Genomic DNA, 13,728 nt, shown 5'->3' on the forward strand with positions numbered 1-13,728 from the left:
TGTGGTCAAAGTTGTAGAAAGAGCAGATACTGATTCTGTTTTAAGTTTTCTGGATGAAACTTTTGTCACTGAAGGTATTCCTTCTTGCATTCTCACCGATAATGGTGTTCAATTTTTATCAATTAAGGCAAAAAGGTATTTTAGTAAACTTGGTATTAGACACAGGACTACGTCTCTTTACAATCCTGGTGGCAATGGTGTTGTGGAGCGTTTTAACAGGGTTTTGAAGAACACTATTCAACTTTCTATTAGTAACAATCTGGATTGGCAAACTCAGATTGGAAAAGTTGTTTGGAACTATCGCATTACTGTGAATGACTCTACAGGTATTTCTCCTTTTGTTTTGATGAAGGGTAGGAACCCGCGTTCTAAAGCCAGTCCCACTTGGTTATTTTCTGGTGAAATTGATCCCTACTCAAAAGATTTAGTTAAGGCACGGTTAGTTCAGGTCCACGATAAAAGTAAAAGATATCATGATTCGAGACATGGATCAAAGGAGGTGACAATAAATGTTGGAGACTGGGTCAGAATAAAAAAACCTTTCAAGGTACAGAAGGGTGAATCTTCTTTTTCTGAACCCTTCCAAGTTTCGGAAGTGTTGAAAAATTCTGTTAAACTCAGTAATGGGAAAGTTTGGAATTTAGGTAGAGTTGCCAGATGCAATCCTAGTTCTTCTTTTAAGGTCAATGTTTCCAGTCGAGTGTGGAAACCTGAAGATTTGGAGGTTGATGACTCTAATAGTGATTTGGATTCTTCCCATGGTTCTGGGATTATGAGTTGCCCAAATTCGTGTGAAGTCCCAGATCATAGTTTGGTTGTCACTAGTAACAATAACTCAGATTCTCCCAGCGGTACTTCCGAGGAGTCAGTCGTCACCTCTAGGGAGGATTGTTTGGTTTCTGGTGAAGATTCTTCTCTCCGCCATTCCTCGAGGAAGAGGGTGGTTCCTTCGTGGCTTAAAGACTATATTACTAGTAACAGTTAAAGATCATATCACTAGTAACAGTCAGAACTTTATCACAACTTTGTTAGTGTTGCTGCATTTGTTTTATGTTGCTGCAAATTGTTTTATTCATTATATGTTTCTTTTCTTTCTGTTTCTTTTTTTTTCTTGTTATTATAGATAGGGGGATGTGTTGTGTTGCTTACTTCTGTACTGCTCCTTTAACCACATACATTCTTTCCTATGTCATTGCTGAATGTAGAACCTTGCATATGTCATTCTGATGTGCATTCTTGGTAAGAGTCAGTTATCCATTGATGCTGATCTATGCTGGATTAATTGTACTGTGCTCTTCGATTAAATAAGCTTCTACCTTAATCATCCTTGAATTTATCTTCATTTCACCTAAGCCCCCTAAACTACTTCCTGCCTTGCCTGCCCTCGCGCGAACACCCCGGGGAAAAGACTGGTCTGCCGACCTGCTTTCCCCCGGGGGCCGCATTTTAGCCGGGCCGCCTGTTGCAGTGGGGCTAAAATATCTATGGCTGCCGCTGCCCCCTGCCGGTAAATATTATTTCCGAGCCGTAGGGCCGGTCGAGGGATCGTGCTGGAGCCTGTGTCTGACGGGAGGTACAGGCAGAGTGAGGCTGCTTCTCAACGCAGCTGTACAAGTCTCTGCAGTACTAATGGGCCCCTTTTCTGTCTTGGTATACAGACTCGAGCCTTTAAAAAAATGGAGTAAAGTCGAGACAACACCCTCAGAGATGCAAAGAGCAGGACCACTAATGTCAGTCATGCGCAACAATTAAAAGTGCGCAGTAAGTCGTGACCAGTAAACAAAGACCGGAGCAGGTGCCTCTGTGGAAGGAAGGTAAGCCCAAGCGAAGCGGGTAGTGTACAGAGCGTTTCTGGGATTTTTGGAACAGCAACTTACACTGCACAAGCTAAGGCTGAGTGAGAGCAGGTGCGTAGCTGTTTGCCAAAAATGTTTTCATTTTTCATGACAGATATATTTAAAGGCAAGGTGACATTTTTCACAACTGTGTGAAAATGGCGCTTCATCTGTATTTGCAAGGCGGCCTCTATCGAGTAAAATGACTCACAATTAATGTTTTCAGATCAAAACAGTGCAACCTGGTGCGAGAGGGGGAGAGGGATAATGACAAAGAGGAGAGGGCTAGAGAGTGAGCGCATGAGAGAGAAGAGGGATAAAAAGAGACAGAGAGACAGGAGAGGTAAAAAAGGATAGAGAGGTATAAAAAGAGACAGAGAGGGGAGACGGATAAAACATTAGAGAGGAGAGGGATAAAAAGAGACAGAGAAGGAGAGGGATAAAAGATAGAGAGGAGAGGGATAAAAGGATAGAGAGAAGAGGGATAGAGAGAGAGTGTGCGAGAGGGGGAAAGGGATAATGAAAGAGGAGAGGGATAGAGAGCGAGTGCGTGAGAGAGAGGAGAGGGATAGAGAGAGGGGACAGGGATAAAAGGATAGAGAGGAGAGGGATAGAGAGAGAGCGTGTGAGAGGGGGAAGGGATAATGACAGAGGAGAGGGATAGAGAGCGAGTGCGTGAGAGGGGAGGGATAAAAGGATAGGAGAGGGATGAAAGGATAGAGAGGGGAGGGATAGAGAGAGCGTGCAAGAGGGATAAAGACAGAGGAGAGGGCTAGAGAGTGAGTGCGTGAGAAAGGCGAGGGATAAAAAGAGACAGAGAGACAGGGGAGGGATAAAAAGATAGAGAGGAGAGGGATAGAGAGAGAGAGAGAGAAAGGAGAGGGATAGAGAGAGAGAGGAGAGGGATAAAAGGATATAGAGGAGAGGGATAAAAGGATAGAGAGAGAGCGTGCGAGAGGGGGAAAGGGATAATGACAGAGGAGAGGGATAGAGAGCGAGTGCGTGAGAGAGGCGAGGGATAAAAAGAGACAGAGAGACAGGAGAGGGATAAAAGGATAGAGAGGAGAGGGATAGAGAGAGAGAGCGTGTGAGAGGGGGAAGGGATAATGACAGAGGAGATGGATAGAGAGCGAGCGCGTGAGAGAGAGGAGAGGGAAAGAGAGAGAGCGAGCGTGCGAGAGGGGGAGAGGGATAAAAAAACAGGAGGGATAAAAGGATAGAGAGGTATAAAAAGAGACAGAGAGGGAGAGGGATAAAAGATAGAGAGGAGAAGGATAGAGAGAGAGCGTGCGAGAGGGGCAAAGGGATAATGACAGAGGAGAGGGATAGAGAGCGAGTGCGTGAGAGAGTGGAGAGGGATAGAGAGAGGGGAGAGGGATAAAAGGATAGAGAGGAGAGGGATAGAGAGAGAGCGTGTGAGAGGGGGAAGGGATAATGACAGAGGAGATTGATAGAGAGCGAGCGCGTGAGAGAGAGGAGAGGGATAAAAGGATAGTAGAGGGATGAAAGGATAGAGAGTAGAGGGATAAAGAGAGCGTGCATTCTATTTATATTTTCTGTTCGAAGTATACACAGATAAGTGCTGAAAATACAGCTTGAAGTGGCTGCTTATTTTTGTCGGTGTGGCAAAGTGGTAGGTGGTGGGCCAGGCCACTGGGGGGGGCCTCATTGTGCTTTGCAGGGGGGCCCCCTCAAGTTTCGTTACGCCACTGCACCCCACTATATAACTATTTGGGAGTTTGGTTTTCTGACAGTGGCTTTTCACAACTTAACCTTTAAAACATCAAGAAGAATGCATCTGTTTTAACCTTCACCTTCTGCAGAATAAATGCTGAAACAGAAAGCCCGTAGGAAGAGGCAATTCTAAAAGTGATAACAGCCAAGGTTCTTTCATCACTTTCATAACCCCAACACTCTATGCAACAGGATTCCCCACAGTTCTGAACCCATCACAATGCAAAATCTACAAAAGATATTTTTACTTCCAAATTACACAAAGTAAAAAATCACAGATTCGCCTGGAATTTGGTTTCATAAACCAGAAGCCTGCATTCAATGTTGCATAAATCAGATTCAGTTGTCGTATTTTAAAAGTTAAAGCTCACTTCTTGAAGTATTAAATACAATCAATGTTGAAACCCAGAATTGTCCCGAAAATCCCCGGGATGCACAACTAAAGAAAGTCATCACAAACGTAAAACGATGCGACGAAGGAGCACCAAAGGAGCAAAAGCAGCTTTTAAAACCATCCTAATACACAACTCAAAATGGTTTTCGGGAGCTAATGGTCACACTACGTTCATTTATTTAAATAACGATCATCTCATTAGTGATTCATATAACACTCAAAACATGAAACACGATGTCACAAATTGAGGCCCTCGACACCACACGTGAACTACGACACGTAGAGGAAAAAAGGAACACACCAGGGGTGGGGGGGGGAACCGGGAAAAGGGGGACCGGGACAGTTGGGTTTTGGGGTTGTTAGCTGCATCGTTAAGAAACATAATGCCCACATCAGCTCGCGTGGACACAGAGAACCACCCCTGGAACGAGGTGAAAGGAGGGAGGTCAGCACGGGAGTTGGGAGCAAACTTAGGATATTGCAACTGTCCAATTGTATTATGTGCTATGGGGGGCTGTTTTGACTCGCTTGGGGGTGACAAGCATTCTTAGTTGGTTCCTGACTACCGGTCGGGTTTAGCTGTCCTCCCTCCTGTCGCCGCTACACCAACACAGCGGCCGCCGAGTGGAGGGGAGGAACTACCTGCCCCAGACTCCCCAGCGGCATTGCCACTAGCCGCCACCGCCAATCACGCACACGGAGGCGCCTTAAACTCCCTGCTCAGCCCCCGCGTCGTGGGACGCGCGCGGGTGTCGCCGGGAGAAGCCCGGGACAAGGGCGGGACCATCTGTGACCATCAGTGGCCAGAGGTGGCTGGGCTGGGCCACCCCCCTTGGGCCAACCAACAGGTACTTTGTATTCGACAGACTCTATTTAGCATGATACCCCGACAGTTACAGGATATTAGCCTTGGACGAGGGGTTACGGTCTAGTGGATTACAAATCTGTGTGTGAAGGAGGGAAGGGGGGAAACCCAGTGTAACACCTTGGCAGAGGTGGGAGGATCCACCTATAAAACCCGGAGTTAGCCTATCAAGAGTCTTACGTCTCACTACTATGGCCAGCAAAGTGAACACGCGTTCTGCTAAGGGAAAAGTACACACATCCCTTATATCTAGTTACATTAGGGTCTGAGCCTATCCCCATATTACCACACTACACGCCATCTACTGCGATTGATTTAATGTTGAGGAAAGTCATCGGGCGGTCTCTGGGGAGATTGAGCGCACAGAGAGGCGCATATCCACCACACCAATAACTACTCCATCGACACCTATACCAGCTACGGAAACCATTACATTGGAGATTTCCCAAAGTGACACCCTAGATATCTCGAACGAAAGTGTCTCTTGCGCCCAGCTGGTAGGAGATGCTGTGGTAATTACAACTAGTGCTAAAAATGGGGTATCAGGTAATAACATTAAAAGAGGGGGGACTAGGAAGGTTCAACCCAGGAAAGTGAAACCAAGCACCGTTGTGCATAGGTCAAAAGAGATAGAGGATGAGGCCATGGTAGCAGAACCACCATGCCATTCAGGCCCACCACGATGGATGGATGATGTAATAGCAGACCTCCAAAAACACTTAGAAGTTTTTATTGTAAGCCAAATAAAACCACTAGTCAGTAGACTAGATAAAATTGTAAATGAATTGAACAAGCAGGGCAAGATAAAGGGCTCTACAAATATCAACCTAACTGCAAACCACACTCCATCAGCAACATTTTCAGCCCAGCAAACTCCTATTAATAACAACTGTGTTAGTAATGAGCAATGTACCATTGCACAAGTCCATGTACCCCCCAAACCTCCAGCTCAGGTGGAGGTGACAAACATACAAAAGGGTGGGAATAAGAATATAGATAAGGCCCAACCGCAGCCAACTATGTCGCTAACACAAGTAAGAAACCCCTTCATTTATAGTGTGGCAGAAACACAGTAGACAGGCCAGGAGCCAAATGATAGAACAAACCACCCCCTACCAAATATAAACCTACCCCCTGAAGCATGCCCTTACGTTGTTGTTTTTGCCGGGGTACCAGAACTCAGGGCGGGGCAGAAAGAGTCACACACGGAATTAAAAAACAAGATAATCAACTGGCTGAATATACATAGGCCCCTGCAACGTGAGGAAGGTGGGGAGTTCCTCCATGTGAGCAGGGCAAATTGGATAGGTAGTAAGAGGAAAGATATTGCAGGGAACTGCATCATTGCGAATTTTAGGGACACCAATTTAGTGGAATACATACTGGGAATCCGTAACAGAAATGAGACTAGCACTATAACATCATTACCACTAGGGCATTTATACCCAAGAAAACGTGTCACACACACCCCAAGTCAAATGTATGGTAGAAAGGGTAGGGCACCAGACACGAACTGGGCAAGGAACTACGAGCAGGTAGGCCCGCCCACACTAACCAGGGGTTTCCCACAGTGGACAAATAGATTCAGTCCCCTACTGTCCCTGGACGAAAATGACTGACTATCAAAATTAGGGAATTCTCAAGAGATGATGATTAAAAAGGTGGGCCATGAACCTATTGCCCAGGTAGATCTGGGAAACTACCAGGCAAAGGTGTTGTTAGAACTCCCAGTAAAGCAAGATGGGGAGAACAAGGGGTCATGTTAATGAGGAGTGATGAACCCGTGTCATATATTCAGGGCACAAATGTTGGAAAAGGACATGGGGGAGGGATGAACATAATATCCTGGAATATAGCAGGCCTTGCTGCGAAATTAGCAAATGCAGATTGGAGAAATCACCTATGTGAGTTCCACATATTAGCTTTACAGGAGACCTGGGCGGTCGATTGTTCCCCTTACCAAATAGAGGGCTACAAATGTTTTTCCGTGCCAGCTCAAGAAAGTATATCGGGAAGGACAAAGGGAGGGTTAGCACTGTATGCTGAACTTAATCTAGAAGGAACTTGGACAATACCCTCCTGGACATCACATACTCTCCAGGCGGTGACATTTCAAGGGCAAGGGTTGAAGTTATTGTTATTTAACATCTATAACTCAGGGCCTGTAAATGGACACAATGCAGTTCTTCAGGAATTAGACTTCAGACTTAACCATGAGGCTGAACTAAGGAAAGGAGGGGCAGAACCAATTGTTTTGGTAATGGGCGATCTAAATTGCCATCTATGCCCAAATCTGCTCCCAGTAACTGCAGACTGGTCGTCCTGCCCTACCAAGAGCGGGCCACACTTTGAACATAACAAGGAGGGAATAACACTATCTAAACTACTAGACACTCATGCCCTAACGCATACAATTGATCTGGCTGTCCCGGGTATAGAGGGTAATCTTACTCCAACATTCAAAGGTAGAGGATGTTCCTCAATTATAGATTATATGGTGATATCCACTTTTGCAAAACACTGGATTTTAGAGGACTTTTAGTGACCATAACCCCTTAGTTCTGGAACTAATATATAGCGGCCGCCCTAAAAGGAGCAAACAATCTGATACTGAGCTGAGGCCAATTGATCAGGGGAGGCGACTTAGGTGGTCAAACATCAATGCCCCTGAATTCCATAAATCTCTAATAGTAAAAGACAAAAAGCAGATTGAAGATTGTCTAGAACAGGGGTCTCCTACGAGTAGCTCACCAGTACCCTCAAAGTAGCTCTCAAAGGTGTAGCCAAGCATCTCATTCTGAGAGTCTGTACTGCATATTAAAGAAGGCAATACTGCTACTCTCAAAAACTTTAGTGTGACAGCAAGGTAAGCTAATGACACACCTCATGATAATAGGATATACACTCTGCCAGCCTATGGGGTCTGTAAAAACACCATCTGTCTCCAGTGTCAATCTAGCTAAGTACCAAGGAGACAGACAGCTGACCTTCCTGAGGCGGAAAGCCAGGAAGCTAGTGGCGAATTTTAAATGGTGCTATTTTTGTTCATTTTGAGATTGTGATTTTAATCTTGGCTTACCTGCAGTTACTTCTGCTGTGTTTTTCACCTCCTCACTTCACCAGACACCGCACAGCCGATTAGGTGCTGCCGCGGAGGTCCAGTGAAACTTGGCCGCCATCTTGGGGGTAGTTTAGGGTGGCGGTCCAGTAGCCTGGCCCCTCCCGCCCTCACCTGCTCATAAGACGCGCATTGGGCATCGCGCACAATGACAGGCAGCTGACCTTCCTGCGGCGGAAAGCCAGGAAGCTAGTGGCGAATTTTAAATGGTGCTATTTTTGTTCATTTTGAGATTGTGATTTTAATCTTGGCTTACCTGCAATTACTTCTGCTGTGTTTTTCACCTCCTCACTTCACCAGACACCGCACAGCCGATTCGGTGCTGCCGCGGAGGTCCAGTGAAGCTTAGCCGCCATCTTGGAGGTAGTTTAGGGTGGCGGTTCAGTAGCCTGGCCCCTCTCGCCCTCACCTGCTCATAAGACACGCATTGGGCTTCGCGCGCAATAGACAGGCAGCTGACCTTCCTGAGACGGAAAGCCGGGAAGCTAGTGGCAAATTTTAATTGGTGCTATTTTTGTTCATTTTGAGATTGTGATTTTAATCTTGGCTTACCTGCAATTACTTCTGCTGTGTTTTTCACCTCCTCACTTCACCAGACGCCGCACAGCCGATTAGGTGCTGCTGCGGAGGTCCAGTGAAGCTTAGCCGCCATCTTGGGGGTAGTTTAGGGTGGCGGTCCAGTAGCCTGGCCCCTCCAAACACTCACCTGCTAGATATGATCGTCCTCGCACGGCCGCGCAGCGGGCGCGCCGAAGGTGCGCCAAAGCAAGCCCGTCTGCGCCCGTCCGCGACCAAGATGCGGCCGGGGCCGGTCTCCCTGCCCGTTTAAACACCAGTGAAAGGACGACATGTAACCAGATGGAGATCCTCACCCTTAGACCCACTTGGTGCCCTCATTCGCTGGTTCACTCATCGGACACCCGAAGTCTAGATCACATGTGTAATGGCTGTGGCTTTTCCCTGACAGAATATAACACTCGGGATAGACACCTACACAGGCCCTGCTCTGCCCCTGGCCGGGATCTCAGTACAACTATAACTCTTAGAGCCGCATTAGTAAACTGTAGATCTCTGGTAAAACATGCTTTCGATATCTGGCAGACTCTTTCAGATAATGACTTGGATCTCCTTTTCTTGACTGAAACCTGGTTGAGCGAAACAACCAACCCTGCCCTGACGCTGGCCATCCCTGAAGGCTACAGCATTATATGCGTAAATCGAAACAATGGCAAGCAAGGAGGGGGGGTGGCACTTATCCATAAATCCAAATGGACTGTTACCATTCCTCAATATGATCAAATTGACTGCATTGAAGGTCTCTTATTTTGTATTAAGTTATCTGCATTTATTTCATGCTCGGGCCTCTTGATATACCGTCCCCCCCATTCCAGCACTGCGCATCTTCCAATCTTGGCAGACTATATCAGCCAAGCTTGTACGCGATATGCCAATTTTACGGTCTTAGGGGACTTCAACCTTCATGTGGAAGACACTGCTTGCCCTCTTAGCTTGAATTTTATTTCGACTTTGGCGGCATGCGGTCTGATCCAACTTGTGGAGTCACCCACTCATAGAGCAGGCCATATGCTAGACTTAATCTGCTCTAACCTTCCGGACATTCGGGTGGAGAATCCCATACCCGTGATATGGTTGGATCACTATTTTATCCCTCTTTTTATCGATATGACTCATTCTGATAGATCCTTCTTAACCCCGAAGGAATTCGGGAAAAATTGGAGCAAAATCACTTTGGAATCCCTTCATGAGCATTTAAAAGATTCCCAGCCGATCCCAGATCCAGATTTGGACTCTTGCATTGTCAACCTGGACGAATGGATGGGCCAGGCAATTGAATCACTGGCCCCCCTTAGACCCATTAAAACCTTTAGGTCTGCGCTGGTAGTCCCCTGGTATACGGATGAACTTTGACGAAAAAAAACCTCTTGTAAATCATTGGAACGTGGCTGGAGACTAAAGTATTCCCCTGAAAGTAAGATCAAGTATAGAACAGCTCTTAAAGAATATCGCAAACTAATTGTTAAACATTAAAGAAGCTACTTATCCGAAAGAATTGACAAACCTAGCAACGGCTCTAGAGAGATTTTTAACATTGTTAGATCTTTTACTGATTCACAGACTTTGAACCGGCATCAGGTATACACCCGTTACAACGCATCTTTTACTCCGCACTACCATTACAACGCGACTTTTACTCCGCATACCATTACAACGCATTGCGCTGGGGGGCGCTCTAGGATAGGGAATAAGTATAATTTACTATCCAACACCTTCCCTAGGGTCCACGGGGACTGGAGTTAGAATAGTAAATTATACTTACCACTATCCAGCGCCCCAAGGCGCTATGCGTTGTAACGGTATGCGGAGTAAAAGTCGCGTTGTAATGGTCTGCGGAGTAATAGTATGCGTTATAACGTCATACATCCCCGGCATCATCCTGCGTCACAGTTTCTTTGAAATCAACTCTCGGATTTTTTTGAAGTGAAAATTGCGCTCATTTATGCCTCCTTTCCCATAAATGAGAGCCCAGGTTCTGATGAGGAACAAATTATCCATAATATCTCGACCCCTACTCTAATGGAATTCGTAGAAATCTCTGAAGAGGTCTCTCTTACAGAATTATTTAAATGTAAATCGGGGTCTCCGAGTGACCCTTGGCCAGCGAAACAATATAAGGCGCTTGCTACTCTTCTCAATCCCCATTTTAACGCCATCTGGAATGATTCCTTGAGATCGGGCAGGTTTCCAGAATGCTGGAAGCATGCTTTCCTAGTCCCGATCCTGAAGAAGCCCAACGCGGACCCTGAGATCCCGGGCAACTATAGGCTGATTTCTCTCTTGCCAGCCCCGGCCAAGATCCTGGAAAAACTGGCTCATCTTCAACTTGCCAGCTTTGTAGAGTCCCATGGGCTTCTAAATGAGTCCCAGCACGGCTTCCGTTCAGGCCACACCACAGAATCGGCCCTGATTGAAATGGCTGACTCTGTGCGGTGGACGCTGGATCGTGGGTCGAGGGCGGTGTTGGTGCTGCTGGATCTTTCAGCAGCATTTGACACCGTCTCTCATGAGATCCTGCTGAGACGGCTTAGATCTATTGGTATTCAGGGAATGGTGTTGAAGTGGATCGCCTCATTTCTGTCGAACCGTACACAACGGGTTCACACCCCTCCCTACACATCTTCAGCCAGGCCACTTAAATGGGGAGTACCTCAGGGCTCATCGTTGATCCCGCTCCTCTTTAATGTGTACTTCACCCCTTTGGCTGAAATGATTGCACAGTCAGGCATTAAAACTACATCATATGCTGATGACATCCAGCTCCTTTTTTCCTTTGATGAGCCCACACCCAGTGCCTTCGATCCCCTGAAGTCCTGCCTCAGTAACATCGCAAAATGGATGGATCTAAATTCTCTTAGACTCAATGCAGGAAAGACGGAAGTTCTGTTTTTCAATCAACCGTCCCCTCTAGATCCTAACCTTTGGTGGCCGGAAGACCTGGGCCAGGCTCCTGCACCCAAAGATTCGGTTTGAAATCTGGGGGTTCAGTGGGACAACCGTCTACCCTTTGGATGCCAGGTTCAAACAGTCGCAGCCACTTGCTTCACAAAATTTAAAATTATAAAAAAGCGTATAAATTATTTGCCCAGGGAGAACCGTAAAACCATAGTCTATGCTCTCATAACTTCTCATCTGGACTATGCTAACGGCTTATATCTGGGCCTGACTGTAGGGCTGTGCCATAAACTACAGGCAGTCCAAAACGCAGCGGCCCGTTTGGTGGAGGGCCTTCCGCCTAGGCAACACATCTCCCCTTACCTCCGTAAGCTGCACTGGCTCCCCATCCAGAAAATAATTGAGTTCAAAGCTTTGACACTGGCTTACCGAACGACTAAGGGCAAAGGACCTGTTCATCTTAAGTCAAGCCTTCGCCCCTACTGTAATTCTAGAACTCTGCGCTCTAACTCCCAACTGTTGCTTGTTACCCCCAGATTTAAAAAATCACGAATGGGAGGTAAAACTTTTGAAGTCTGTGCCTCACAGCGATGGAACAAGCTTCCACTCTCCCTCCGTCTGAGCCGGTCGGAACTTGAATTCCGTAAATCTCTCAAAACCTTCCTTTTTGGTCTATAATTTTCGCCTCTGACCTTCTGCTACCTGCTCTATTAGCGCCGGGACACCCCGTTGGGGTAGCTGCGCGCTTTACAAAATACACATATAAATAAATTGGACATGTTATAGGCCCTGCTCTATCAGTCAGACACTATGTCTGAAGAATGGGCCATGAAAGAAGAGTAACAGCAGTAGCCTGAGCCGTAGCCAGTGCTGACCCACTGCAGTGTTGGACGACAAGAGCCAGAGTGAAAAAAACTGTTATTTAGGTGCATGATCAGTCAAAGAACGGAGAAGAACAGGGTATGGATACAGAGCTGAGACAATTAAGAGCCCCATCTGGGTGTGTGTATGCATGTGTGCACATTTATGTGTGTCTGTGAGACACTGTGTCCCTCCATAATAAACAGTATCGCTCCCTGAAAGCTTTGCCTGGTGTCAAGGACAACACAAATATAAGCTAGCCCCCACCCCTCAGGTTAATTTTTGGCTCAATACTGTTCGTTCATGTGATAATAGTGCGTATGGCATAATAATTGTTATTCTTGTTCTAGCTACGGCATTCTGGAAGCCACCATTGGCCTATCAAGAGCAAGACAGGCCAACTTGTAGCCATCGCTGACAATGGTGACCGCCTCTCGCATAAAAATGACAATGCCTGATAGTTCAAAGGTAATTCAAGCTGAGTTGGTTCGACCTTTTACTGTGGTTATGTCCTTTGTGCTGGAGGCCATGTGATGCTTTGGCTGTTATTTCATTAATTTGGGATAGGCCTTTAATACTTATAACATTTATCCTGGTGTTTCTTGTGGTAACCTCACCAGTAAAGATTGGGTGGTCAATAGTGATAATTTTGCTTAGGGTATGTCATATCTGGTTACTATATTACAGTGAAAAAATATGCTAGTAGCGCATGAGAACTTTCCTTGAGCAGAAGTAGCTCTCACTACAGAAAAGGTTGGAGACCCCTGGTCTAGAACCTACTATAGGGGGATGTGAGTTGGTCATGGTGTTTGGGCTGTTAACTAAACTGGTGGACGAATTACTGAAGACAAAAGGCACCAGAAGGAACATCACTCAACCAAGATGGTTCGACACCAATTGCTCTCGAGCAATCAGAGACCTAAAATCGAGCCTCAAAGCTAATCCCAGAGACAAACTAAAAGTGGCCCTCTGCAGACAGAAATATAAAATCATGGTAAAACGAAGAAAGGCTACGCTGCAAGCGGAAGTCTGGGCTGACCTAAGGGAGGCAGGGGAGAACAGGGATTTTACGGAATTCTGGAAAATTATAAATAGACCTTGTTTTCAGGATAGTAGTGCCCCGGTGATTAGCACCAATATACTCCCTGAACAATGGGTGAATCACTTTGAGGGTCTTTACAATCATACCCATGATACATTGCCGGAAGAGGGTTGGGATGGGACACGGAGTATGGAAATAGATTTCTCACTTACAGAAACAATCAAGGCTATTCAAGGAATGTCTCGAAATAAAGCTCCAGGGCCTGATGGTACCCCGCCAGATCTCTACTTAAGTAACGTGGATCTATGGGCACCAATCATGACGAGAGTTCTAAATGTGGCTATTAAATCAGGGCTCCCTCGATCTTGGTCTACTGCACTAATTGTCCCTATTTTCAAGAAGGGGAGT

The sequence above is a fragment of the Lissotriton helveticus genome, chromosome 10 (genome assembly GCF_964261635.1).
Source record: "Lissotriton helveticus chromosome 10, aLisHel1.1, whole genome shotgun sequence".
Taxonomy (NCBI): Eukaryota; Metazoa; Chordata; class Amphibia; order Caudata; family Salamandridae; genus Lissotriton; species Lissotriton helveticus.